Raw genomic sequence first — 27,692 nt, 5'->3', positions numbered from 1 at the left:
ACATTGCGGAGTGTGCCTCCCTGATCTAACAAACCAGTCCAACAATAAAGACAGCAGATAGGGTAGAGGGGACAGAGGAGGGGGCCACTTGCTTAGCCTCAAGCAGCCAAAGAAACAGCCAAATCCAGGGGCCTACTTACTGAACGAACCGAGGTTCTGGGTGTCGCCAACACCATGGGCAGGAGTCCCTGTTCAGGTGCCAGTTGTTGCGGGTTCTCCTCAGGCCAGCTGTGAAGACCCTAACCTGGATCGGGTCCCCTGCCGATTAGGGGGGCAAGAGGCATGGAATCACAACACACAGACTCTGGGAGTCAGGTAGAAGCAAGGACTAGGCGAGGTGCTGCAGGCTCTTTTAATGCAGGAGGGGACATGCCTTATATTTCCCTTTTCTCCACCCCCAAGTCCCTTTAGTCAGCATATTGTTTTATGATTGGTCCATGCCACACAGTCCGTCAGCAGTCACTGGGCTCGCGAGCAGGGTACAGAGGCATGGGCTCCTTTTGGCGGGCTATTTGCGGACCAAGAAGTGAAGTGAATTCTCGCTGAATCCCAGGGCTCTGGGTCTGCTCCATCTTTGGAGTCTTCCTGCTACTGAACAGAATATTTGTAAAGTGAGAAAGGCTTTTGAACATCTAAGTGACTCAAACCAGTGTGTAAAATGTATCTGTAAAATAGCAGAACAATCTACAAGAAATATGAAAAAGTCCATACAGAAGAAATGATCTGTTTATGTTACTTGAAGACAAATGTGGCAAGATTTATGTTGAGTAGAAATTCCCAAAGAAGAAATTGATAGAAAACCAAATTTGGTACCAAGGAGCTTCTGGAAGGTTTTATAACCTGAAGAACAGCTTATAATAGCCATTCAGAGAATGAAAACTGTCCTAGGGTTGGTTAAGGAACCCCAAAGATGAAATAAGGTGCATTTCTCTCCTAAGAAATGGTATGCTAGGGGTAGCGGCAGTTTTTCCCACCAGGACCTTCCCCATCAGCCAGGTATGGTCAATAGAAAGGCAGCAGATATGGCTATAGCCATGAGACAGACCCCTGGCCTGCCTGACTCAGGAAATGAACAGGAGCATCAAGGACAAGAGAGACCCTCTTCCTCCTTAGCCTGGTGCAGTGTCAGGTAACTGGAGCCAGCATCTGTAAGTATATCAAGGATAAAATGATACAAAGAGACTCCATGTAAGATTCCCAGGATGGAAAATGACTTGAAAGAGATAACTATGAGATAGTAAAGAACTAATGAAATTAATGCCTCTTACCCATGCTATGGTACCCAACAGAGATCTATGGAGAAAGCAATTAATATGAATGGATAAAACCTTTCTATACTGTGTTAGCCTTTGCCTATGGTTAATTTTATAAATAATGTTAACCTATGAGTGTTTTACAGATCTGCAACCTATTTGAAAGATACCTGAAGAAACAAAGTCCACCTATAGCTGTAAGGTCTTGGGAGTTTTATGGTTTGGTAAGATAAAAACAGGCTCCAAAATCTATACAATTTTTAAGAAAAACTACAGTACCAGGGGTGGGTTGCCCCTCCTTGAGTTGTTCAGAGAGAGATCCTAGAAGTCTTCAAATTAACCAAGACTATTGCCACTAATGTTGCTTGTACACTAGAAAGTTTGGTAAGGCCATGTTGCTGAAGACATTGCATGATGTGAGTGCAAGAGAAGGAGAAACAGAGAAACAAAAAACTCCATGCTACTCAATATCTTTCTTAGTGCCAGAAGGTGCTATTCAGGTAGTTGGGGAAAAAGGATCCCCTTTGATTCTGATCAATCATGAATCCCATATGCTGCCCATTATGGACATGCCAAGCAATGCCTGCCAGAGCAGTAATGGCTTTACTAACATACATACAACCGACAAATTTCTAACTGGGTAAGGCCTACTCCCAGGGATGGAACACACATCTGGTGCTGTAGACCAGGCCATCCTCCTGTGGTAGGGAAGGCTACTGGTCCCAGTGGGGAAGCCAGTGCAAGTATACTGTTTAATGAAGATGGTACACTTACTAGAATATCTTCTAGGCATTTGTATTTACATTTGTGTTTGTTTAGATGTGTCTACTTCCTTCCATTTGTCTTTATAGTAGGGAAAACTTCACTGAGATAGATCAATGGCCACGTCTTGAAGATGAATGATAGGGAGGCCCAAGAGGTCACTATGTCACCATGATACAAGAGAGATCACCCTGCATCTGTCATCCCCTCCAAAGCTCAGGGAAATTCATATAGGAGATGGAGGTAAGTTTGTAAGAGCTAGAGGAAAAGGATGGAGTGTAGCCTGAAAATTACTCATTCTTCTGAAAAAAGTGTGCCACACAGGGTACAGTGGGAAAAGGGGTGGAGTTGAGGCCAAATTGGAACTCTGGGAGCAAGATGTGCAGCCAGGGAGTGGCGAACAACAGGGGTGAGAATGGCCAGGTGAAATCCATGTCGCAGGCTCCTCAGGATGTGGTGAAGCACTTAGACCATGGGGTGAGATGGCGTGTGGGCATGGTACATGAAAGCTGATGGGGATGATGGTTGAGCTTGAATGGCATGTGAGTTATGAGAAGCTGTTTCTTTGTAAATCCCCCTCAATGTCATATAAACTATGCAAAATTCAAAGAAGATATCTTATTTTTATTTGTTAACCAGTATCAGCCCTTGGAGAGCCAGTGACTGAGTGGCAGCCTCCCAGAGAGTGGGAAGGAGAAAATTAAGTGAAACACTACATTATGCCAAGAAAAGGAAGTGGAGACAGTCACATAAAAAAGGGAGAAAATGAGAGAGAAAGTAAAATAAAGGAAGAAGAATGTAATTCATACAAATATGGTAACAAATTATTTTGTTGTAGTTTTACTATGTGATTATCCAGTTCCTACCAGTCTGTGTTGCCAACAGGATATACTTATACCATACCTCTTGAAAAAATTAAATAAAAAAGAAAGAACATAAATAGTTTTACATGCTAGGAATAGACTAAGCCTGGAGGTTTGTTGGAGTGGTTTCTTCAGCAATATGAGATAGAAAGGTAGTTCAGTAAAATACTCTAGAAGCCAGTTATATTTTACTATAATACAGCCATTATAGAATATATTCATATCTAAGAATTCTTTGGTCTCTACTTCCCATCTTGATTAGAAAACTAAAATTTGGAATTTGCTCCTTACTCTTTGCTTTCAAAATCTGTAACCCATCTCCTTCCTGAGGTCTGGGCCTCATTACCTTATCACTGGATGCTCTTGCAGAGGACCCAAGTTCAATTCCTAGTACCCACATGGCAGTTAATGACTGTCCACACTGTCCATAACTCCAGGTTCAGGGAATTCGACACCGTCTCTTCATCTAAAGGCATTGCATACACAGGTGCACCTTCCTAGATGTAAGCAAAACACTCATACACATAAAATAAAAATAATGAGTGAAATATTTTTTAAAGATGTTTTGTAGCTGGGCATGGTGGCACACGCCTTTAATCCCAGCACTTTGGAGGCAGAGGCAGGCAGATTTCTGTGAGTTCAAGGCCAGCCTGGTCTACATAGTGAGTTCCAGGACAGCTGGGGCTATAGGAAGACCCTGTCTCAAAAAAGGACTCTCTCTCTCTCTCTCTCTCTCCCTCTCTCTATTAGATAGATAGATAGATAGATGTAGTGTAAGCATCTTAAGAAACACAAAAAACATAGAGAATTGCTGAAGAAAAAAGAATGAAAGCATATGACTGTAGAAAACCATCAAATCACAGAGAAATATGTCAAGAAATAAAAAAGGAAACTCTAAAGCAATTAGAAAAAATAAAATCATAATAAAAATGCCACCTGTACATAATTATTTCAAATGTAAATGGACTAAATTCTCCAAATTAAGAATACAGAATACTTGAATGGAAACAAGAACAACTTGCCCCAGAGACCCAGGTCTGTGGCCTTTACACCCTTGCTGTCACTCCATGTCACTACTATGATTTACCAGTGACTCAAACCTCTTCCTGACCTCTTACTTCCATTTAGGATTCACGGGACCTCAGCTGGCTGCACCAGGGACTCACCAGTCACCCCATGTGGCTCACATATCAAGGTAGCTGCCCTCCACCTACTTGCCAAACCTTAGAGGCCAATTCTGTTCTTTTGCCAGGAACATGTAGGTGGCTTTCTGTTAACTGAAACTCCCATAGGCATCACCAGAAATCTTTCCCCTGCTAGATAGTAATACCCATAACCTGTATATCCCCTCCACCAACCACTGCACCTACCACAGGGCACAGTGCCCAGAGAATATAAGGGGTCCTGAGACTCTCAACCCTCTTGGTAACCTCCACTTTGACCTCAAATCCACCCACTTCCACCTGACATCAATGTGGCATTCTCCCATTGGCACATGGGGAGCACACCTCACTCCCACTGTGACCCCAAATCCTAACACAGAAGACAACCTATAAAACTCCATCAGCCTTCCAGAGATTCCAGAAGTTTGGCAATGAGAATCTACTAATTCCACAGAAGGTTGGCTGATGGTTTCAAAAGTTTACACATCTCCAGCTGTCAGGGATACACATCTGACTCCTTGTTCATACATCAACACAGATTTATTATGACTGAATACTAAGCACCATTCAGCTGGTCCACATCATGACACAGTGAGGTAACAACAAATAAAGATCCAAACACCTGTTCAACAAAGATGAGATCAGATATCCATACCAGGAAGCATTAACAACAACCTAACTCCCAATGTTTAGGCCCAATCACTAAAACATAAATATGAATAACCAGAACAATATATCTTCTCCATAAATCAGTATATCCATTACAATGTCCTTAGAAGAGAACTTACTTAAGGCACAAGACAATGATTTCAAAATAGCAAATGAAAATATAGTCAATGAACTCAAATAGGACATGCATAATTTCCAGAATGAACATCTAGAAAACACAAACAACTTAAACAACTGAATGAAATAAGGAAAACAATCCAAGACATGATAACAGAATTTAATAAAAAATAGAATTTCTTTAAAAAAGATAACTGAAAAACACTGAAATCAGAAATTTATTCAGTAAAATAAAAACTCAATGAAAACTGTCACAAACAGAATGAACCAAATGACAGAGAAAATATCAAGCCTTGTAGACAAGGTAGAGGAATTGGATCATTCAGTCAAAGAAAATGGTAAATATAAAAAAGCTTAGGAACAGAATGTGTAGGAACATTGGGATACAAAACAAAGCAAAGCAAAGTAAAACAAAAAGAAAAAGAAAAAACCCAAATCTATGAATCATAGCTAATGAACAAGGAGAAGAAACCAAGGTCAAAGTCACAAAAAATATTTTCAGCCAAATCATAGAAGAAAACTTTCCAAATCTAAGGAAAGGGAGTTCTATCAATTTCTAAAAGAAATATAGAACACCGAACAGACATAGCCAAGGAAGAAGTTCCTTATGTCACATAATAATCAAAACACTAAATACACAGAACAAAGAAAGAATACTGAAAGTTTCGAGACAAAAAGAACAAGTCACATGTAAAAGTAGACCTTTTAGAATAACACTTGACTTTTCAATGGAGATGCTGAAAGCCATTAGGCCATGGACTAATGTTCTAAAGACCACAGATACCATCCCAGACTATTACGCCCAGAAAAACTGTCACTTTCCACAATAAAAATATATTTAAGTAATTTATGATCACTCAGCCAGCCCTACAGGGGATACTAGAAAGAATACTTCCTTCTGAAAAGAAATTAGATATACCAAAGAAAGCACAAATGATAACTAAAGAATTCTAGAACATTTTACCAAAAGTGGTCAAAGAAAACACCACCACAACAAAATGACAGATATAAACATTTTTCAGCAATAAATTTCTGTACAAATGGTCCCAACTTCCCAATCTAAAGGCACAGACTGTATGATTTGATTAGAAAACAGGAACCATCTTTTGTTGCTTTTAAGAAACAAATTTCACTGTCAACAATTTACACTGCCTTAAGGTAAAAGAATGGAAAAATATATTCCAAGCAAATGGAACTAACAAACAAACATGTGTAGCTATTTTATCTGACAAAATAGACTTCAAACTAAAATGCATCAGAAGAGAAATGAAGGACATTTTTAAAAAATATATTTTATCATTTTTATTTTTTGTGTATGAGTGTATTGCCTTCATGTAGGTAAGTTCACCTGTGTCATGCAATGCCTGAGGAGGTCAGAAAAGGCCATCGGATCCCTGGAACTGGAGTTACAGACAGTTGTTAGCTGCCTGTGGGTGCTGGGATTCGAACCTGGGTCTTCTTCAAGAACAGTCAGTGTTTTTAACTACTGAGATGTCTCTCCAGCCCCTTTTCTATAAAATTCTAAAGATATTAACTAAGACAACTAGTGGGGAATAAAAACCTTCTTTAAAATAATAATTAAAAGTTGCCATAAACTAAGGCTAACAGAAGAGGAAAGAAAAGAGATAAATTTGTGTAGGTTACAATATGGGGGAAGATGGATAAACTGTGGTTAAGAAGCTTGATTGTCTTGCCTGAATAATAAAAGTGGAAAATGTATGATTATGAAACAACAGCTGACCATCAGATGATGCTTATTCATTAAGAGTGAAATCCATCAAGAAGATATTGTAGTCTTAAAACATATATTAACCAAATACAGTTAGTGCTGAATTCCATAAAAAATAAAAAGCACTCTGATGTCTAAAATTACACAACGATAGTGAGTAACTTCAATACTGCACTCTCACCGCTAGATACACCATCCTAACAAAACCTAAACAGAGAATATCTGGAGTTAAATGACATCATAAATCAAATAAATGGACCTCACAGATATTTACAAAACATTTCACCTAAACATCAAATAATACATTTTTTTTTCTCAGCGTCCATGGATTGATCTTTCTCAAAAACTCACCACATAACTTGGAGACATAACAAATCTCATCAGATTTAAGAAAATTGAAATATTATCCTGTGTCCTATCTGACCACAAAAATAAAAATAGCGGATATCAATAACAATAAAAATGAGGAAAAGTGCACAAAATCATGAAAATTAAGCAGAATACTATTGAATGAAAATTAGGAAAAGGGAGAAATCCAGAAACAAAAATTTAAATTCCTAAAATTGACTGAAAATGAAAATACAACTTAATCAAAATCTGTGGGATACAATGATGAAAGTCCTAAGAGGAAAGTTTATATCAATAAGTATTTATGTCAGAAAATTAGAGACAACTTATAATAAAAAATAAATGATGCACCTGAAAACTTTAGAGAAATAAGACCAAAAACAATACCAAAAAAGATCAGATGGGAAGTGATAAAATTAGGGCTGAAAATAATGAAATAAAAAATTTAAAATATTTCATTTCTTATTTTTATTTTATGTCTATGTGTATTATTTCTGCATGTTAATAAGTGCACCTGTGTCATGCAATGTCCGCAGAGGTCAGAAGAGGCTGTTGAGTCCCCTGGAACCGGAGTTACAGACAGTTGTTAGTTGCCATGTGGGTGCTGGGATTCAAACCTGGGTCTTCTGCAAGAACAGTCAATGTTCTTAACCCCTGAGCCATCTCTCCAGCCCAAGAAATAGAATTTTTAAAATACAAAGAATAAATGAAATGAAAAGCTGTTTCTTTGAAAAGATTAGCAATATCAACAAAACTCTAGTCAAGTTAATCAAAAGAAATTACCCAAATTAATAAAATGAAAGGTGAAAGGAAGACATTACAACAGATACTTAAGAAATTCAGACAGTCCTAATAAATCACTTTAAAAACATATTACATGAAAATGTAAAATGTAAAAGAAATGGATGATTTTCTAGGCATATATGTTCTACCAAAATTAAATTGAAATGAAGTAAACAATTTAAAAAGACTCAACTATGAATATAGAAACTTACAGCCACTTGAAAGAGATGTACTCTTGCTCTGGAGTATATTACTGAATATGGTAAATCTGTAATGAAATGCTTCTCCTAATCATGTAGTTATTAAAAATTAAAAAAATAAGACTCATAAGAATTGAAGAGATAGAAGCAGTAATTAAAAATCTCCCAACCAAAAGCAGGCCAGGACCACATGGATACAGCATAAAATTCTACCAGACCTTTAAAGGAGAGCTAACACCAATACCCCTCAAATCAGTCTGTGAGATAGAAAAGGGATTAACAATTGCAATTACCTTTTATGAAGATAGCATTACCCTTATACCATAACCAGAGATACAATGAAAAAGAAAAAATAATATAGAAAAAACTTACTGATAAATACAGACATAAAAATTCTCATTAAAACACTTGAAGACTGAATGTAAGAGCTCAGTCAAAGATTATCCACCATGATCAATTTAGATTAATCCCAAAGGTGCATGGATGGCCCAACATACATAAAACCATAAATGTAATCCATCACATGAAAAGAATCAGGGACAGGAACCACATGATCATCTCATTAGATGAAGAAAAGGCCTTTGATCAAATCCAACACCCTTCATGATAAAAGTCATGGAATATCTAAGGATACAGGGGACATATCTCAGCAAAATAAAGGTAATATATACCAAACCCATAGCTAACATCCTACTAAATGGTGAAAAAAAAAATCAAAGAATCCCCACTGAAAATCAGGAATGACACAAAGATACTAACTCTCAATAACTGTTCAATATTGTTCTTGAGGTTTCAGTTATATCAATAAGAAATAAAGATGATAAAGGGGATCCAACTGGAAAGGAAGAAATAAATGTATCCCTATGATATGATAATATACAAGAAAGATGATAAAAACTCTACCAGAATCCTCATAGTGCTGATAAACACAATCAGCAGACTATCAGGAAAAGAAACTAAGGAAATAACCTCATTCACAATAACCTCAAAAACCATAAAAATATCTTAGAACAAATCTAACCAATGAAGTGAGAGTCCTATAGAACAAAAATTTTAAGACATTGAAGAAAGAAATTAAAGAAGATACTAGAAGATGGAAAATCCTCTCATGCTCATGGATCAATATGATTAATATTGTGAAAATGGCCACCTAGCCAGCCTACCAAAATCAATCTACAAATTCAGTGCAATCCCACTAAAAGTCTAACACAATTTCTTCATAGAAATTGAAAAAATAATTTCAAATCAAATGGAAAAAAACATGATGATAGCTAAAGCAATTCTGAACAGTAAAGGAATTTCTGGAGGTATTGCCTTCCCTGATCACAAATTTGTACTACAGAGGTATAGGTAATGAAAAGTTTGATACTGGCATACAAAATAGACACATTGATTGATGGAGTAGAATTGGTGACCCAGATGTAAGTCAACATATTTGCATCCTCCTGATTTTTTTATTTACAAATGGTGTATATTTGCACACTGGAGAAAAAGACAGCATATTCATCAAATGATGCTGGTCAAATTAGATGTCTACATGTAGAAGAATGAAAATAGATCTCTATCTTTCACCGTGCACACAATCTAACTCCAAATGATCAAGGACCTGAATGTAGGATCTGAAACCCTGAATCTGGTGAAAAAGAAAGGAATACATTGAAACAGGCACAGGAAAGGAATTTTTGAAGACAGGTCCAAGAGAACAGGAATTAAGTCCAATAATTGATGAATGGAACCTATTGATCCTGAAATGCTTCAGCAAATGACACTAATTTGAGTGAAAAGAAAACCCTACACCTGTCAATTTATTTGTTAATATCTCTGACAGAAGGTTAGTATCTAGAATATATAAGTAACTTGAATATGTAACATAATATAATCAAGTTAAAAAATAGGGCAAGGAACTAAATAATGTTTTCAAAAGGTGAAACACAAGTGATTGAGAAAAATTTAAACAATTGTTCCACATCTTTAGTTATCAGAGAAATGCAAATTAAAACTATTTTTGGATTTCATATTGTCCTAGTCAGAATGGTTAAAATTCAAAGGATAAACAATGACAAATTTTGGGACATAAGTGAGGAAAGGAAAACTTTTATTCACTGCTGGTTGGAATGCAAACAGGTATAGCCACTATGCAACTCAGTGTGGAGAATTTTTGGAAAGTTAGAAATAGATATTCCACATGATCCAGTCATACTCATCTTCGGCATATCTCCACAGGACCCTCTATCTTAGTACAAAGACACCTGTTCATCCATGTTCATCACTGCCCTTTTTTCAGTAGTAAGGAATTGGAAACAACCTAGATATCCATTGGCTAATGAATGGATAGTGAAAATATTGTACATTTACACAGTTGAATATTATTCAGCTGTTAAGAAAAAGTAAATTATGAAATTCAAAGGTAAATGAATGAAACTGGAATCAATCATTATGAGTGATGTAACCCAGACCCAGAAAGTTAAACATCCACATGTGTTGTCTCATAAGTGGGTTGTTGCAGGTATCCTGGGGCCCTCTGGATGGAGGTAGAGTCAGCGTGGAGTCATGACACAAACTCCAGGAGTCAGGTGAGAAGCAGGCAGTGCGAGCAGCTGCAGACTCATTTATTGCGGATATGGGGCTCCCTTATATCCTTCCTCCCAGTGTCCCATTGGTCCATTGATAGGTCATGTTTGTTCCTCATTGGCTCTCTTTATCAGGCCATTTTCACATCATCCATCTCCATGCCTTTTGGCAGAACACAGGTTTGCCTAGGCCAGATGTTTTTGGCATGTTTGCTGGTTGTTCAGGCCTCACTTCCTCCTACATATCCACCCTTTTTCTTTCTGTGAAGCTCTAGTGGGAGCCAAGATTCTTCGCCTTGGCATTGTTGGCCCCACCTCAGGTGGTCCCCAGTATTAGGGACCGTGCCTGTCTTAGGTTGGCTTGGTTAGCAAGCTCTTACCCGTCATTGACTTCTGGCCCTCAAAGGGTGATCTCCCTGGGTAGGAGCCCACCAGGGTGACTGGGGAAGGCAATTATACAGAGGCCTCATGGATTTCCATGAGCCAGGCATGTAGGACCTCTTGGGGAGGATCACGGGCTTGTGTGTTGAAGTGCCAAGAGGACCTGGAGTGTGGCTCTCTGTTGCTGTGTTTTTGCCACCCAGCATGCTAAAAGAAACACTTGACAAGGATGAGTAGGACCAAAGGAATTAGGCTAGCTATGATTACCAGGAAAATGGGGACAAATGAGGCAGGTGGGATGACACCTGAGGATACCTCGCCCTTCTCAGCAAGGAAAAGAATGGGCATCCTGAGGTCAGGGTCCCACATATTCTCGGGGGCGACCCATGGTGCAAGGATGGCACCCTTGTCCCAGAAACCATCTAGGTCATTGGTTTTAACTTTAAGACCTCAGATGACAAGGAGGGATTTTATGCCCTTATTTGGGGTTCCCTACAGCTGGGGGCAGATTACCCATGTTAATTCTAAGACAAAGAGAATGTGTCAGACCCAGATATCTTGTGCTCAGTGGGGGACTTCTGTGGTTCATTAGGCCATGGCCATATGCTCACACACTGTCTCCAGATGGGGAGCAGTGGTCAGGGGCTGCTCCTGGGTTCTGCTTCCTAGGGGGTCAGCCTTTATGTGGAGGTTCCAGGCAAACCAAAAGTAAAATGTGTACCTCCCTAATCGACAGACAGGATGGGGGAAAAGGGAAGGTGGGGGTTCTCACGCTCACCCAGGGAAGAACCGAAGGCACATGTAACACATAGGGGCCGACTTACCGAAACTTCAGGCAGGGGGTGTCTCGCAACACTGAAGAAAGTGGGGGAGAGGTGCCCAGGCAGTTGTGGGAGGAGAAAGCAAAACTAAGGCTGATCTCTGGAGCAGTAGATGCACGGCCGGCAGAAAAGTGCAAAGAACATGGTCCAGAAGAGAAAAGCGGCTACCACAATGATGGCCAGAACCCAAGAAGGTCAATTCCCATGCCAGCATGGGGCCCCACATTGGGCACCAGATGTTGCGCGTGTCCTGGGGCCCTCCAGGTAGGGATAGAGTCGGCTCAGAGTCAAGACAGAGACTCTGGGAGTCAGGTGAGAAGCAGGCAGTGTGAGTAGCTGCAGACTCGTTTATTGCGGGCATGAGGCTCCCTTATATCCCCCCTCTGGGTGTCCTATTTGTCCATTGATAGGTTGTGTCTGTTCCTCATTGGATCTCTGTATCAGGCCATTTTCACATCAGCCATCTCTATGTCTTTTGGCAGAACACAGGTTTGCCTCAGCCAGATGTTTTTGGCACGTTTGCAGCATGCACTGGTTGTTCAGGCCTCACTTCCTCCTACAGTGGGTCATGGCCTTCTATGCTTAAATATGCATGTTTTAATTTGAAAGGCCATAGAGATCATGGTTAGGGCTCATGGGAAAGGAGAATGCAGAGATATAGAGGGTGAAATGGAAATAATGGCATATGAAGGGTTAAATGGAGTGGAGAATAGGAGGGCAAGGCAGATTGGGAATACAGAAAGGAATATCTAACACTAAAGGTCTTTAGAAAACATCATATGGAAACCTACTACTATACAAACATCTTAAAGTATATACACATATAATATATAGACTAAAAAGAGTTACTTCATAACAGAGGGACCTTGTCCCCACCTGACACCATAGGCTAGCAAATAAGATGCCAAATATCAGGATTGGCCTCTGTCTTTTGAAGGGATTGACTAGGGGTCGCATAGTCTCTCAAACAATACTGGTCATTGCCCTGCTCTTAGTTTCTCAGCCAAAACTAAATGACAAGGCCTATTGCAAAGGACAATTAAGAGCTGCTGGGAGAGGGAGAGTAAAGTTTTCCTTAAAGTTGTGATTCTGGGAGGGTTAACCAGGCTCCAATGAATGGACCAATATTGAAGGGCATTTGTGCAAACAAATTAGACCAGGTTGGCCTTAAAATGTATATATAATAAAGTACATGATATCTGGCAGGGGCTAGTAAGGAAGGATGTATATAGGGGAGGGTGTCTGAATATGATTAAAATACATTTTATAAAGTTCTCAGAAATTCAATAAAAAAATGAAAAAGAACTATGATTATAAAAATGCATCTAACTTTGAAAATCAAAATATTGAAAGCAAATATTAACCAATATGAAGGGAGAAATAGAAAACATAATAGTGAAAACTCAGTATACATTTGGTAATGGAGAGATCATCCAAACAGAATAGGTCTTAACTAAAGAAGCTAATGTTATTCATCGAAGAATTAGAGAAAGAGCAAAGTAAACACACAGTGAGGAGAATGACACAATTAATAAAGAAAAGAACAGAAACAATGGAAACAGAGATGAGATATCAACAGTAGAAATGATCAAAATTGGAGTTGGTTTCTGGAAAGGTTTTCAAACTTTTACTAAGTCAATCAAATAGAAAGGGGAAAAAAAGGTGCCATCAAAAATGAATATCAGAGAAATTTAAAAAGTTTACAGGAAAACACTATCAAAATGTGCAATCTGGTGAAATGGATAAACTTCTAAAAACACACAATTTATCAAGATGGAATCAGGAGAAAAAAAAGACATAATGTACAAACCAATAAAAGTCAGGAAGTTAAATTAGTAATAAAACAATAGAAAAGCCAGATGTTAAACGTTTTCCTGGGAGTTTCACCAAACTTTAAAAAAAATAATATCTTCGCTACTCAAACCCCTCAGAAACTTAACATAAAGCAACACCTATAAATTCATTTTACAACACCAAAATTACCCTTATTTTAAAAGCCAAAAGGATACTACAAGGAAAAATAAAGCCCAAAATATTTATGAACAAGAATTTGAAATAAAAATCACTAGCAAAACAAATTTCTAACACAGTAACCTTTCTCTTTGGTGAAATGAAAACTCTGCCTGGGATATAAGTGTGAACCAACAAATGAAACTCAGCAAGCATGTGAACACTCTTGTAGAATGAAAACAAAACTTTTCTTTAACTGAGATATTTTATTTCTTTGGGTCTTAGATAATCTGCTCAGTGCAGATCACTTATTCACAGAGAAAACTATTGATTTTAGCAGGCTCTTTAAGAGCAAGACTCTGGGCAAATTTTCATGGGTGACTGAAATAAAAGTGCTAGTGATGTATCTTGCTTTAAGGAGAAGAAGAGCAAAGATGAAAGACAGCATAGAATCCTACAGTCATCTCAATAAAAGCAGAAAAATGTTTGACGAAATTCATTCTTCATGGAAAGAACTTCTAACAGTTTAGATGCAGAAGGAGTGTAATTCAAGGTAAACAAAAGAAATATATGGAAATCCCACAGTTCTCCCAATGCTTAATAGTGAAGAATTAAAAGGCTTTTTGCTCAGATTAAGAACAAACAAGGTAGTCCAAATCCAACTTTTATATTCAACATAGAGTGAGTTGTGGGCTCTACATAAAGATATTGGGCAATAAAAGAAATAAAGTGTGCCTGAATAGGAGAGGAAGACATTAAATTGTTGGAAATTGACATGAAATTATATATAGAAACAAACTAAATTCTCCACCAAAATTATTAGAAATAATCAATGAATAATCAGATGTGAAAACACAAACATCAGAACATATAAATACCACATACAATAGTCTTAAAATTACTTAAGTACAACAGTAGCTTAAACTGTGAAAGAATTCTACAGGAAGATATTGTGTTAATCAGCTTTTCACTATTCAAAGTATCTGAGAAACTAGGAGCAATGCTAAACTGCATATGAACCACAGAAGAGCCAGAGTAGCCAAAAACTTGAGAAAGGAAACACAGTTAGAGACAACTTCCTTACTTCACAATATATTGCCAAATACTAATAACCAAAACATGTTAGTGTCATAAAACATATACAAATCAATGGAACTAAAGAGAGAGACCCATATATCAGTATAAACCTTTACAGTCAACTGATCTTTGAGGATTCCAGAACACAGAATAAGGAAAGTATAGACTTCTCAATAAATAGTGCTGAAAACTAGTTATCCACACAGAGACTGACAAAACTACATCTTTGTTGCACAGTATATTTAAAACACTTGAAATGTATTAATGACAAATGTAAAACCTATAATTATAAAAATTGTTGGAATGAAATATGGGGAAAAAAACCTTCTTGACATTTGTCTGTGCAATTATATTTTTTATATGACCCAAAAAAGCACAGATGACAGAAAGGGACAAGTGGATTTCATCCAGTACCAAAACTTCTGCAAAGAAAAGAGAGATGTCAAGACAGATTAATGTCAACTCCTCCACCCCCAGGCCCTACCGGTGTCTTTCCCAGAATCATGAGTTTTGGTTTTGTTTCCATGACCCTTTTAATTTAACCAGGCACAGTTTAACCATTGAATTGTAATTATCCATTGAAGAATGGTGAAGTCATCAGTAGGTATACAGCAAAAGGCATGATTCTTCCTTATCCTAAATCTATCAATAGCAAATAGTTCATCAGGGAGGGGTAGGACCTCCTGAGTTCCTACTTCATCCATGCCTGACTGCTGAGGGGCCAATTCTTACATAGCACCAGTACATGTGTGAGCACCAGAACTGCTGTGAGTTCATGATTGGAATGGCAGTGTCTTGCTCAATTGACTTTTGGAGGCCTTATCCTTTTCTTCTAACTTATAATACTTCTGCCTTCTTTTCCTCAGTATCCTCTGAGCCTTAGTGGGGATGATATAAATACCATGTTCAGTGCTGAGCACTGTTCCATCACTTGTTCTTAGTGTCTTGTGCAGCCAAGAATTTCTACATTTACCACCATCCATTTAAAGAGAGACTTCTTTAAGGCAGAAAATAGCATTTATCTTTGGGTAGAACCATAAATATTTGAAAGTCAGTTTATTACTGTAAATTTAGTGAACAGTGAATAGTTCCCCATTTAGGTCTACAATCTCACCTGCCATGGGGCTTTGACCCAGTTAACAGTACCAGGCATGGATTCACTTCTGTGGAGAAGTTCTCAAATCCAATTAGAGAGTAATAGGTTACCCCCATAACAGTAATGCCACTATTGCACAAGTGAGCACATTTGTCCAGCAGATATCTTTAGTCTTTTTTATAATACTATTCCTACTGAAGAGAAGTGATCTCTAAAGAACTTTTTAAAATTTTCCCAAAGAGGGGCTGGAGAGATGGCTCAGCAGTTAAGAGTACTGGCTGTTCATGCAGAGGATCTGGGTTTGGTACCCAGACCCTAGAATGTGATGGCTAACAACTGTCCATAACTCTAGTCCAAGGGAATTGACACCATCTTCTGACCTCTGTGGGCATTGCATGTGTAGCCCAGAAACCACTCATTCCTCTGAAAAACATGAGTGAAGGGTAAGCACAGGGCATCCTCAGAAGAAAGGTGGAGCCTAACGGTGGTAGATCGCTGCTCAAGATTGAAACAGAGAAAGGTGCATGGGGCCACAGTGGCAAACCACAGCATCCCGTTGGGTATGGACACACAATGGGATACTTAAGACTGTGGGGACGGGCACGAAATTGATCAGAATCTCCAGGCAGCCATGTGGCATGATGCAAAGGAGGGAGTGGGGGTTATGAGAAGCCTTTTTATTCTGTGAGCACGGCATCTGGAGCCTCCCAAGAAGAGAAAAGGGGAAAAAATGGCAAAACAATTGGCGTAGAGCAGCTGGATAGACTAATACAGAAGTCCAGGTGAAATATGGAGATACTGGCCTGGGAAAGCCCCACAGTTCAAGCGGCCATCTGGTAAGTGTATCAAAAGGAAGCCGGGTTCAGATTCCCAAATCCAGAAGGGTGGAGACAGGCACTGCAAGGAGTCCTGTCAGGTAATGCATCCCATCCCGGAGAAGCTGGTGGAAACCCAGGGGAGAGAGTGGCCAAACCCCATATGCTTAAGAGGGCTAGCTATGGATCATTTAAATATATAATTAGAATGACGCAGGCCACACAAAAACAGATGGAATCAAAGAGAAAAATCCCAGGGTCACAGCTTTGTTGTAAATGTGGGGAAAGAGCTAGTTCCTAAAAAAATGGAGTCTACCTCCACATGGGTTTGAAAACTTAAAGATTATAGAGAGCCTGGAAAAAATCTTTCAAACAAGAGAGGAACCCAGAGAGGAGGCCCGTGGCAACATTGGTTAATTTAAGGACCTCTAGGATTTCTTTCTGAACAACAGCTCTTAGGGTGGCAACCCACCCTGGCACTGTACTTTTTCTTAACAGTTGTATAGTTTTTGGAGCCTCTTTTTTTAATCTTACCCAACCATAAAACTTCCAAGAATCTTACAGCTATAGCTGGCCTTTGTTTCTTCAGGTATCTTCAAATGGGTTCCACATCTGTAAAATATTCAAAGGTTAACATCATATATTAAATCAATTATAGACAAGTTCTACCACAGCATGGAAAGGCTTTATCCATTCGGATTAATTGCTTTCTCCATAGATATCTGTTAGGTACCATAGCATGGGTAAGAGGCATTAATTTGGTTAGTTCTTTACTATCTTAGTTTTCCATTTGGAGTCATTCTTTGTTCTGGGGAATCTTGCATGGAGTCTCTTTGTATTCTTTTCTCCTTGATGCACTTACAGGTGATCACTCCAGTTGCCTGACCCTGCACCAGGCTAAGGAGGCAGGGGGTTTCTCTTGTCCCTGCTCCACATGTTGGCTCCTTGAGTCAGGCAGGCCTTGGGTCTGCCTCCTGACTGTAGCCTTATCTGTTGCCTTTCCATTGACCATATCTGGCTGCTAGGGGAGGCCCTGGTGGGAAAAACAGCCTCTACCTCTAACATAGCCTTTTTAAAGAGAGAAATGCACCTTATTTAATATTTGGGGCTCCTTAACCAGACCTGGAACAATTTTTATCCTCTGAATGTCTTTTGTAAACTGTTCTGGTTTTAAAGCCTTCCAGAAACTCCTTAGTGTCAAATTTTGTTTTCTATCAATTTTTTCTTTGGGAATTTGGGCTCGACATAAGCCTTGCCACATTTGTCTTCAAGTAACACAAATGGACCCTTTCTTCTGTCTTGTCTTTTTCATATCTCTTATAGGGTGTTCTGTTATTCCACAGACACATTTTACATGCTGGTCAGAGTCACTTAGATCGGCTAAAGCCACTCTCACTTTACAAAGATCCTGTCCCATTAAAGGACTTAGCAACACTGTTAAAATTCTATACCTTCTAGGGTCCCATTTGAATTAAACTTTCCTTTATATCTCTGATGAACACAGTCTTATCTGGCCCAGTGAACTGGGCATCATATATAGCTTTTCTCATACCTAGTTCTCTCAATAATGCCTATTCCTTTTTATAGTCCTCCAACTGCTGTTAATCATGGGAGTTTCCCTTGGTGATGACCATGTATGCCTTGCACCAGCCATCCCATTAAGGACTGCTTCCTCCCCCCCCCCCCCCCCACTGCATTGGCCTAGATTGAATAGCCTATGTCACAAGGATGGATGGGTGGTTATAAAACTCAGCTGTGAAGCTTCTGAAGGATTTAGACTAATATTATTTGCTCCCATATCCCATTCCTTCACGAGCCATATGATGAGGGCCTCTGATCACTTGTTTGTCTTTCCTAGTTTTAAGAGCTCCAGTGTGGAGTAGTTCCTAGTTAGAGTACTGTTAGCTCTTTTCTCTTTTGGTATCAAAGGTTTAATCTGAGGAGTAGCTTTAGCTACTTTTACTTTTAAGTCATTTCTTTTTTCACGACTCTTTGTCTTTTTTCCTGAGTCCTTGGACCCCTGGTCCCCCAATCTCACAGAAGTTAAAATGTCCCGCTTTTTTTCTCTCTCAAGCTCCAAGGCCAAAACTGAATCTGTCAATATCATTTGTCTTCATAGTAGGGGAAATGCCACTGACATAGATCAGTGGCCAAGGCTCAGATAAATTAGCAGAAAAAATGGTGAAAAGTTTGTAATAGCTGGAGGAAAATGGAGAAGTGTAGCCCGGAAACCACTCATTCCTCTGAAATGTGTGAGGGAAGGGTGAGCACAGGGCACCCTGGGAAGCAGGGTGGAGCCTAGCTGCTGGTAGTGCATGGTAGGGAGATGGGAATGGAGAAAGGATGTGTGGGGCCGCAGGGGCAACTGCAGCATCCTGTGGGTTATGGACACATGATGGGACACTTAAGACAGTGGGCGTGGGGCACAAAAGCAATTGGGAACACCAAGCCAAGCAATTGGGAATGCCAGGCCACCATGTGGCAAGGCAAGACATGGGGTGCAGGGGTTATGAGAAGCCATTTAGTTCTGTGAGCCCTGCATGCAGAACCTCCCAAGCAGGGACAAGGGAAAGAAATGGTGAAATAGCATGACACCAGTGTACTTACACGTATGCTGGCAATACACTCATACACATAAAAAAATAGATTAAAATATCTTTAAAAACATTTTCCAATGAGTAGTGAAGGACATCTTTCTGAACATCTGATTATGGACATTTATATAGCCTTGAACTGCCTTGAACTTTAAACTGTCTGCCTCAATCTGCCAAGTACTGGAATTACAGGTACGTGCCACCACCTCTGGGCTTGTCTGTCTTGCTTTGAGAAATGTCTATTTAGAAATGTTGCCACTTTTAATTGTGTTGCTTGTTTTTCTGCTATTGTTGTTTAGAAGCTCCTGAGTGTATTCTGGCAGCTAATCCTTTGTCTTTTGTTGGCCAAAAACTTTTCAGATTGATGCAAACACATTTATCTGTTTTTGGTTTTGTGGTGCATACTTTTTTCTGCTTATTAAAAATCATATTTTATTGCATAATCACATCCCCATAGGTATCACCCCACATTTTCTTCTAGTGGAATCATGTCTTACACTTAATTTTTAAAACGTTTGAGTTCATTTTGTGCATGGCAAGAGAGGGTACAGTTTTATTTCAGCATATGTATATTAAAATTTTCTGGCCCTTTCCCACCTGGAATTCTTATCATGCTAATTAAAATCAGATAATACAGAAACATGTGCTCACTTTTAGATCTCTAGTCTCTTCCATTGCTTTTGTGTCTGGTTCACTGTCAGTACCATACTTTTATTTATTTATTTATGTTTATTTACCTAGTTACTTATGAATTTTCTTATTTTGTTTAGGGTTTCATTTTATGTGTATGCATGTATTGCCTGCATGTATGTAAGTGCACTCATGTCTTGCAATGCCTGTGGATGCCCTGGGACTGGAGTTACGGACAGCTGTTAGCTGCCATGTGGGTGCTGGGATTCGACCCCAGGTCTTCTGCAGGAACAACCAGTGTTCTGAGTTGCTGAGACTTCTCTCCAGCCCCACTTATGATTTCTTTAGACAAAGTTTCACTATGTAGCACAGGCTGGTCTCAAATTCTCATTTCTCCTGCCTTAGCCTCTTGAATGTGCCACCATGCCTGACTATTTCTTTCTTCAATTGTATAAAATAGTGGAGTGCACTGTGACATTTTCATTTTATCACCTCTATCCCCCATATTTACTCCCTTTCATCCCTCCTGTGTTCCCATTACTCTTCTCTTACAGTCAACCTTCTACTTTTATGTCTCAAAATATATCTTTTGAGATCCATGTATGAGAGAAGTTGTGGTTCTGAGTCTGGTTGATTCTGTGTGACATGATGACTTTAGTTTCCTCCATTTTCCTGTAAGTGACATGATTTTCTTCTTAACTGCTGAGCAACTAATCCACTGTGTGCATAAGCCCTGTTTTCTTACCCATTTATCTGTTGATGAGTGCCTAAGCAGATTCTATGACTTGGCTATTTTGAATAGCATCATACATACACACAAAAACACTCACACACAAACACACACACACACACACACACACACACACACACACTGAGTTGTTTTTATTCCGTACTGCCTTTAAATGCCTCAGAAATGTCAGAGGTCATAAATATATTTGAAGAAAATTTTGCAATAAGGTTGTGCAATATACCTGTCTAGCTCTGTCTGTTCAAGACAGCTTTGTTGTTCAGTGATTTGTGACTTTTCTTGCCATTGTGCCATACCAATCATAATATATTTTAACATATTTCAAAGAATGATGGTGGCATTTTGATAAAGATTGAATTCATATGTAGATTGCTTTGTGCATTATGGTCATTTTAACAATATTGATTCTTTATCCACAAATGAATACAAAATTTCTTTCTACTTTGAGGTCTTTTTTAATTTATTTTTTCAATGTTTTATGCCTTTTAAAACTACCTCTTCATTTTGTTTTTTTGTGTGTGTGCCCAAGCATAACATGTGTGCAGGAACCTGTGGAGGTCAGAAGTGGGTATTGGATTCCCTGGAACTTGAGTTAGAGATAGTTGTGAACTGCCATGTGAGTGCTGGGAACTGAACCTATGTCCTTTTCAAGAGCAGGAAGTGCTCTTAACTGCTGAGCTATCTCTCCAGCCCCCAACTTTTTGAAGTTTTATTACAGAGATCTTCCACCACTTTCATTAAATTTATTTATAGAAACTTTGTCTTAGTTATCCCTCAATTGCTGTGATAAAACACTATAACCAAAATCAACTTGGGGAGGAGAGGGTTTATTCGGCTCAGGTTTCTCATGATACATCTCATCACCAAAGGAACCCAAGACAAGAACCTGGAGACAGGAGTTGAAACACAGGCTTTAGAGGAGCACTGCTTACTGGCTTGCTCCTCTGGTCCATGCTCAGCCTGCTTTCTTATACAATAAAGAAAAACCTGCCCAGGGTTGGCATCACCAACAGTGACCTAGGCCCACCCACATCACTCAATAATCAAGAAAATACCCAACAGACATGGCCACAGGCCAGTTCAATAGAAGAAGTTCACCAGTTAAGTTTCCTACCCAGATCTGTCAAGTTGACAACCTAAGCTATCTAGCACAAATATTTTTTGTAGTATATTAAACTTATTTTTACTTAACTGTTTAAAAACAATTTAATTTATTATTTTTAGTTTATGTGTATGTGTATATTGCTTGTGTGTATGTAAGTGTACATCTGTCATGCAATGCCTGTGGAGGTCAGAAGATGGCATTGGATTCACCTGGAAATGGAGTATCAGGCAGTTGTTAGCTGCCATGTGGGTTTTGGGAATCAAACTGGGGTCCTCTGCAAGAACAGCTAGTACTCTTAACCTTTGAGCCATCTCTGCAACCACTTTAATTGGTTTTACACTATCCATATTCCATCTTTTTCTTGCTTCAACTCATAATAAGAGCTAGATTTTTAACACTTCAGTCCAAGCACACACACACACACACACACACACACACACACAAACACTGTGTGTATGCACAGGTTACACATATGTTGCATAAATAATAATCACACTTTGTCAGGCACACAAATCTTGACTGCATTTGTTTGTATTCTAGTCTTTCTTACACTATTCTATTCCATAAAATCTGGGAGTGCCGACAACACAGCGGACAGTAGCAGGGATATCAGAGTATAAGGGCTCTAGTGGGGTGGGGAGGCTGTAGGAGGGTGTCATCTGGGAAATGGGTATATAGATGACTAAGATTGTTTCGGATGTTCTGTATGATATACACACAGAAAAATTAACAAATTAAAAAATGAGTTATATTTGAGGAGGAAGCATAAAAATTTATGTCATGTTAATTAGTAGAGGTGACAAACATTACCATTGAAATCTACCCGATGACTTTATATCCATACACGGGTGCCAAGGATCTGAGTGCAAATGACCGTGACTAGTAATAATCAGACACATACAGATTATAGATGCATGTGCCAACATCTAAGTGTTATTAGCAAAAACAATGAGTTTTTCTGTAAGAAACAGTATATTTTAAAATGAAATGGAGATATTTTTTAAAGTTAAAAACTCTTTCAATTTTATGTCTTACAGGGTTTATACTGAGTTCAATATTGTATTACTGTACTAATTCAACTGTGAATCTATCAGTTTTATAGCCACTTTTGAAAGAGATGTATCTTTGCTCTGGAAATTGTTATTGAGTATGTTAAAGCCATAATGAAATACTTCTTCTAATGATAAATTCTATCCTCTTACAAAAAGTGTGGAGTAATACATTCAAAATTGATTTCACAATCCATAGTGAACTTAGCATTTATTTATATATTTATATATGTATTTATTTATTTACTTATCTAGTTTTGGTGATATTGGAGATTGAGCCCAGGGATTTCTGCATGCTAAGCAAATGCTCTAAATCTGAGAAATATCTCCAACCATAAATAAAAATGATATATATGATATATTTATTATATTTAACCTAAAACATGTATACACTGATGTGTGTGTTTACTATGGAATGGTTATATCCAGGGAATTAGCATATGTATTACCTCATGTATTTAGTAGTATATTTTAATTTTAGTATTTAATGGCTGCCTGCTGCACCATTAAATGATTGTAGCACAAACCCCTGTAATCTCTAACTTGCTTAGGGCATTGAGTGCTCTCTCTGCTTTTCTTGCTTTCTTTCCTGCACATACATAAATTTATCTCTCTATTTTTGTTTTATTTTTAATCAATTACAAATGACAATACAATGCTACATACAATGCAGTGATGGCTTTCAGCACCCCTTTCTCTCTCCTCCCTCTTCCATCCTGCTGACCCTCTTCTTCCCAGTTCATTCTTGTTCTATCCTTATGCCCCCCTTTCCTTTCTCTTTTATCAGTTCACATACAGGCAGGTAAAATAAAATAAAAGCTGCTACGTGCTCATGATTTCAATGACTATGTCTTATCCAGAAGGCAGCCCCTCATCACACTCCTCCCCATCCCTCACTAGCACAGTCCTTCCACCCCTTCTGTGATGTTCCCTGGGCCTCAGAGAGGGTGACAGATATCCCATTTGGGACCAAACACACAGCAGCCATTGACTCTCAGCACTTTGACCAGCTGTGAGTCCCTACTTTGACCATATGCCGATGCTGAAAGAGGCTCCTCTAACCAAGGCTAAAAGATGCACAAGTCTATTGATATAAATACATATTTATAAAGCAGTTTGATTACATGCCCATTTGGCAAAACATCAGTAGCAGATTATTTCACTAAGAACTTTTGCAGCTGTTACAAGTGGAATGGATTTCTTGATTAATGTTTCAGAAAATTTATTATTGCCATATAGCAATGACACCGAATTTTTTGTACGTTGATTGTGTGCCCAGACCTTTGCTGACTTAATTTATTAATTCTTAGAGATTTTAGTGGACCATTATACACACACACACACACACACACACACACATAGTATCTGAAAATAATGGCAATTTAACTTACAACTTATTCTTTTCCAATTTATAGACTCTTCCTTTCTATCTCTTGTCTGGTTGACCTGGCTAGAACTTCCAGGACTTTGTCGAATACAAGTTTGAGATGAGCACCCTTGTCGGGTCCCAGGTCTTAGACGTTTGCATATTATAAATGGCTTCTATCTTGCAAAGGCACAATACTTATACAGTTAACTTGTTCCATGTTTTCATCATGAAGGAATGTTGCTTCCATCAAATACTTTTTCTGCTAAGGTGATATTTCATTGACGTTGTTCACCCTTCTGCTGTTATGATATATTACATCTATATTTTTATGAATATTGAACCATGCTTGAATTGTTGGAGAAAGTCTCACAGAGTGAAATGAATAACTTTTTAAATGTGTTGTTGGATAATGTACTAATATTTTGTGATATTATATATACGTATATATTCAGAAAAAATTTGACAAGTTATCATAAGCCCTCACATTTATTTCAGCAACATACAACATAACTGAGATATGAAAACAAGTTGAACGTTTGTGTCAACAGAAGAATGCATAAAAAACTTGGTATCCATAATGGTGGAATACTGATTTTACAAAAGAAAATTCTGTCAATGGTGGAATGTTTATTTTACAAAAGATAACTCTGTCATTGAGACAACATGGATGAACTTGGAGTACATTATTTTAAATGAGATAATAAGCATAGAGATATTGTATGATCTTATTTATATGTGAAATACCAAAATGTTAAATTTAAAGGAGAAGACAATGAAAAGAGTCTTTCCAGGCAATTAAACTTAAAAAAAAATTGGAGAAAAGATGAGAGTAAATATAATAAAATAATGTTCTATTCCTCTTTATATTCTGTTAATTGAAAATACGGCTACCAATTTAAGAAATGTTACTGTGCTCTGTTTAATGTCATTGGTATGGCTTCATGTTTAGGACAGAGGTTTATTTTAACACCTTTAATAAATAAATCAGTGTTTCTTAAATCACACTGTAATATATGCCTGACTCAGATGATTGATAATGCTTTACATTTTTATATTGATCTCTATAAAAGTGTTACATTCCAGTGTTTTCTTGTAAGTTCTCATTCAACCCTAATGCAATCAACTACTATTTCATATATTGAATTTATATAAATGTAGTTTTGACCACTGGGAAGCCTATGTACTTGAGCATATCTGCAGCAATTCAGATTTAAACAAATGTGATGAAGTCCTCTCTTACTTAATTTTGTTTTATAACAAACTGACCAGGTTTCCCTGGAGAGCACCTAGTAACTGCCCTTTTTAAAGTATGTAAGCTGAAAATCCTTTAGAATTTCATTTTAAAAAATCATCAGTTTTATAAAACATACATTATACACTATAGTTAGGGAGAAATTGGTATTCATATTAAATGTTGGAATAAAATATTACACTTGTATAATTGTTCTGATTTTTCATTATACAGTGAATTTTACTTTATTTGCATCAGACCTTTCTCCTAGATCAATGCATAACTCAATCAACTCCTGCATTCATGATTTATAAGCTTAAAATTGCATGATAGCCTCTCTTCTTTAGTTCAATCTCCCTGTAACCTCTTTTAGTCTGAAGTTGTGAGAGCTGACTGAGAAAGAATTTGTGTGCTGGACAGAGTCCAAAAGTTCAAGAATATTCAGATGCTCACTATTTAAATTAATAATTAAAAGTGGTTCACCAGTATATGCCATTGGTGTCCACCATGATCAGTACAGTAGAACTGGGGATATAACCGAACTAGAGAGGTTTTGTAGGTAAACTATTTGAGGAAATATCATTTTAAGATAGTTTTATCTTGTTGAAGTTTCACTGATGTAAAATAGGTACATTTTAATTGCTGATTAGCTTTGAAAATTTAAATCTCTGTTCTCAGACAAGTAATGAAATCAACATTAGAAAGCTATTACTATACTAAAAACAATAACCTTGATGCCTTTGCTATCAGTATGTAGATGAAGGAACCAAGGCACACAGGGTTAGTGATTTGAGATTGTGAAATAGCCTCAATCTTGAAACACTAAGATTTTTGTTTTCATATTAAACTTCTTCCTGGTGTTTTACAGCACACTTAAGAGAGTAGGTTGGGTCTAACAGAAGTTGTCAGAAACCTAGAATAGAAGATACCCATGCAGTAATTATGATTGTTCACAATATAAGTTTATACTTTTTAGTTCTTAGTTCTGATTTAACAGGACCTGCCCAGAGAACAAACCAAGAAATTGTTGCACCAAACTCTCACAATGTATTTTGATTTTACTTTCTAATAATTTGCTTCATAATATATGATAAATCTTTGAGTAAAAGCCAACTTGGCCATTTAAACAGGTTGTCTTTTAGTCACTAGTGACAATTAACTATTAAAACGTAGTAAGTTATAAAATGGTTGCTCTATTACCATAAAATTATCATTTTCAAAATAGAAAAGCAATTTTTAATCAGGACAGTAAAGAGTACTAAGAAAGAGCCATAAACAAAAGATTTAATTTGTTTCAAAGTGTGTAATGACTTACTCCATTATAAAGCACTTTGCCATCTGTTTAAGCATTCAGGAACACACAGCTGCTCTGGAATTTTCTGCTTTTCTTGTCAATTTCCCAAGTAGTCAAGGTCACATGATAATTTAATTTGTCCTCTAAAAAAGGTGTGTCTCAACTGAAAATGATTTTTCTCCTAGGTGACGTTTGCATAGAGACACTGGTACATGTCACTCAAGGGAGCAAAATTATCCCCAAGTGAGAATGCTGCGCTAGAAGGACATGCTGATGGCTGCAGGTTAAATGTTTTCAGTAGTGCCACAGCCCGCAAAGATTACTGCTACTGGCATCATCAACTGTTGAATGCAAATAACTATAGTTGAAGTTAGACAATAAATGTTTGTGTATTTTGTTATTGAAAAGTAGAAGAAATATTTGCAGGCTAAATTAGAGAGGAGAAAACAAAGTAGATTATGTTTCTGTGACTATGTGTACTTCCAGCAGATAAATTACTCTAAAGAAAAAGGAACCAAGCTTTTGAAGATATTAACTCTTGTGTCGCCTACGCTCAAATGAGCGTGTAGATGCTGTGTCTTAGCTTAATAAAAGTGACATGCAGAAAAAGAAAACAGAATTGGAATGCCCAGCTCGATAACGTGAAGAATATTTCTTCACCAAAAACATAAAAGATAAAATTGATTTTCAACAGTTCATAAAGTACCGATATTTCACAATTTTCCCCATACCTGAATGATCATGATTTTAGTAATTTTTGTAGTCTCCTTTGGGAAAGGGTATCTTGATTTATGTGAAGCCATTCCTTTAAATATGTCTTGAATATAAATATGATAAATATGATTGCTGAACATCCTTGTCTCTCTCAGTCTTTTGAATTAAATATATCATGAATTGCTCCAGTAGATAACCCCATACCTATGAGTATATGAACAGCACAAAATGGACACCAAGTTTGGAGGGTAGATCTGGGAATTTTTGGGAGAGAAATGTGGGTCAAATATGATCAAAATAGAGTTGATGAATGTATGAAATTCTCAAAGAATTAATAAAATATTATATTTAAATATTATGA

The sequence above is a fragment of the Nannospalax galili genome, unplaced genomic scaffold, assembly GCF_000622305.1.
Source record: "Nannospalax galili isolate Female #2095 unplaced genomic scaffold, S.galili_v1.0 scaffold78, whole genome shotgun sequence".
Taxonomy (NCBI): Eukaryota; Metazoa; Chordata; class Mammalia; order Rodentia; family Spalacidae; genus Nannospalax; species Nannospalax galili.
This window is presented reverse-complemented; position numbering follows the sequence as displayed.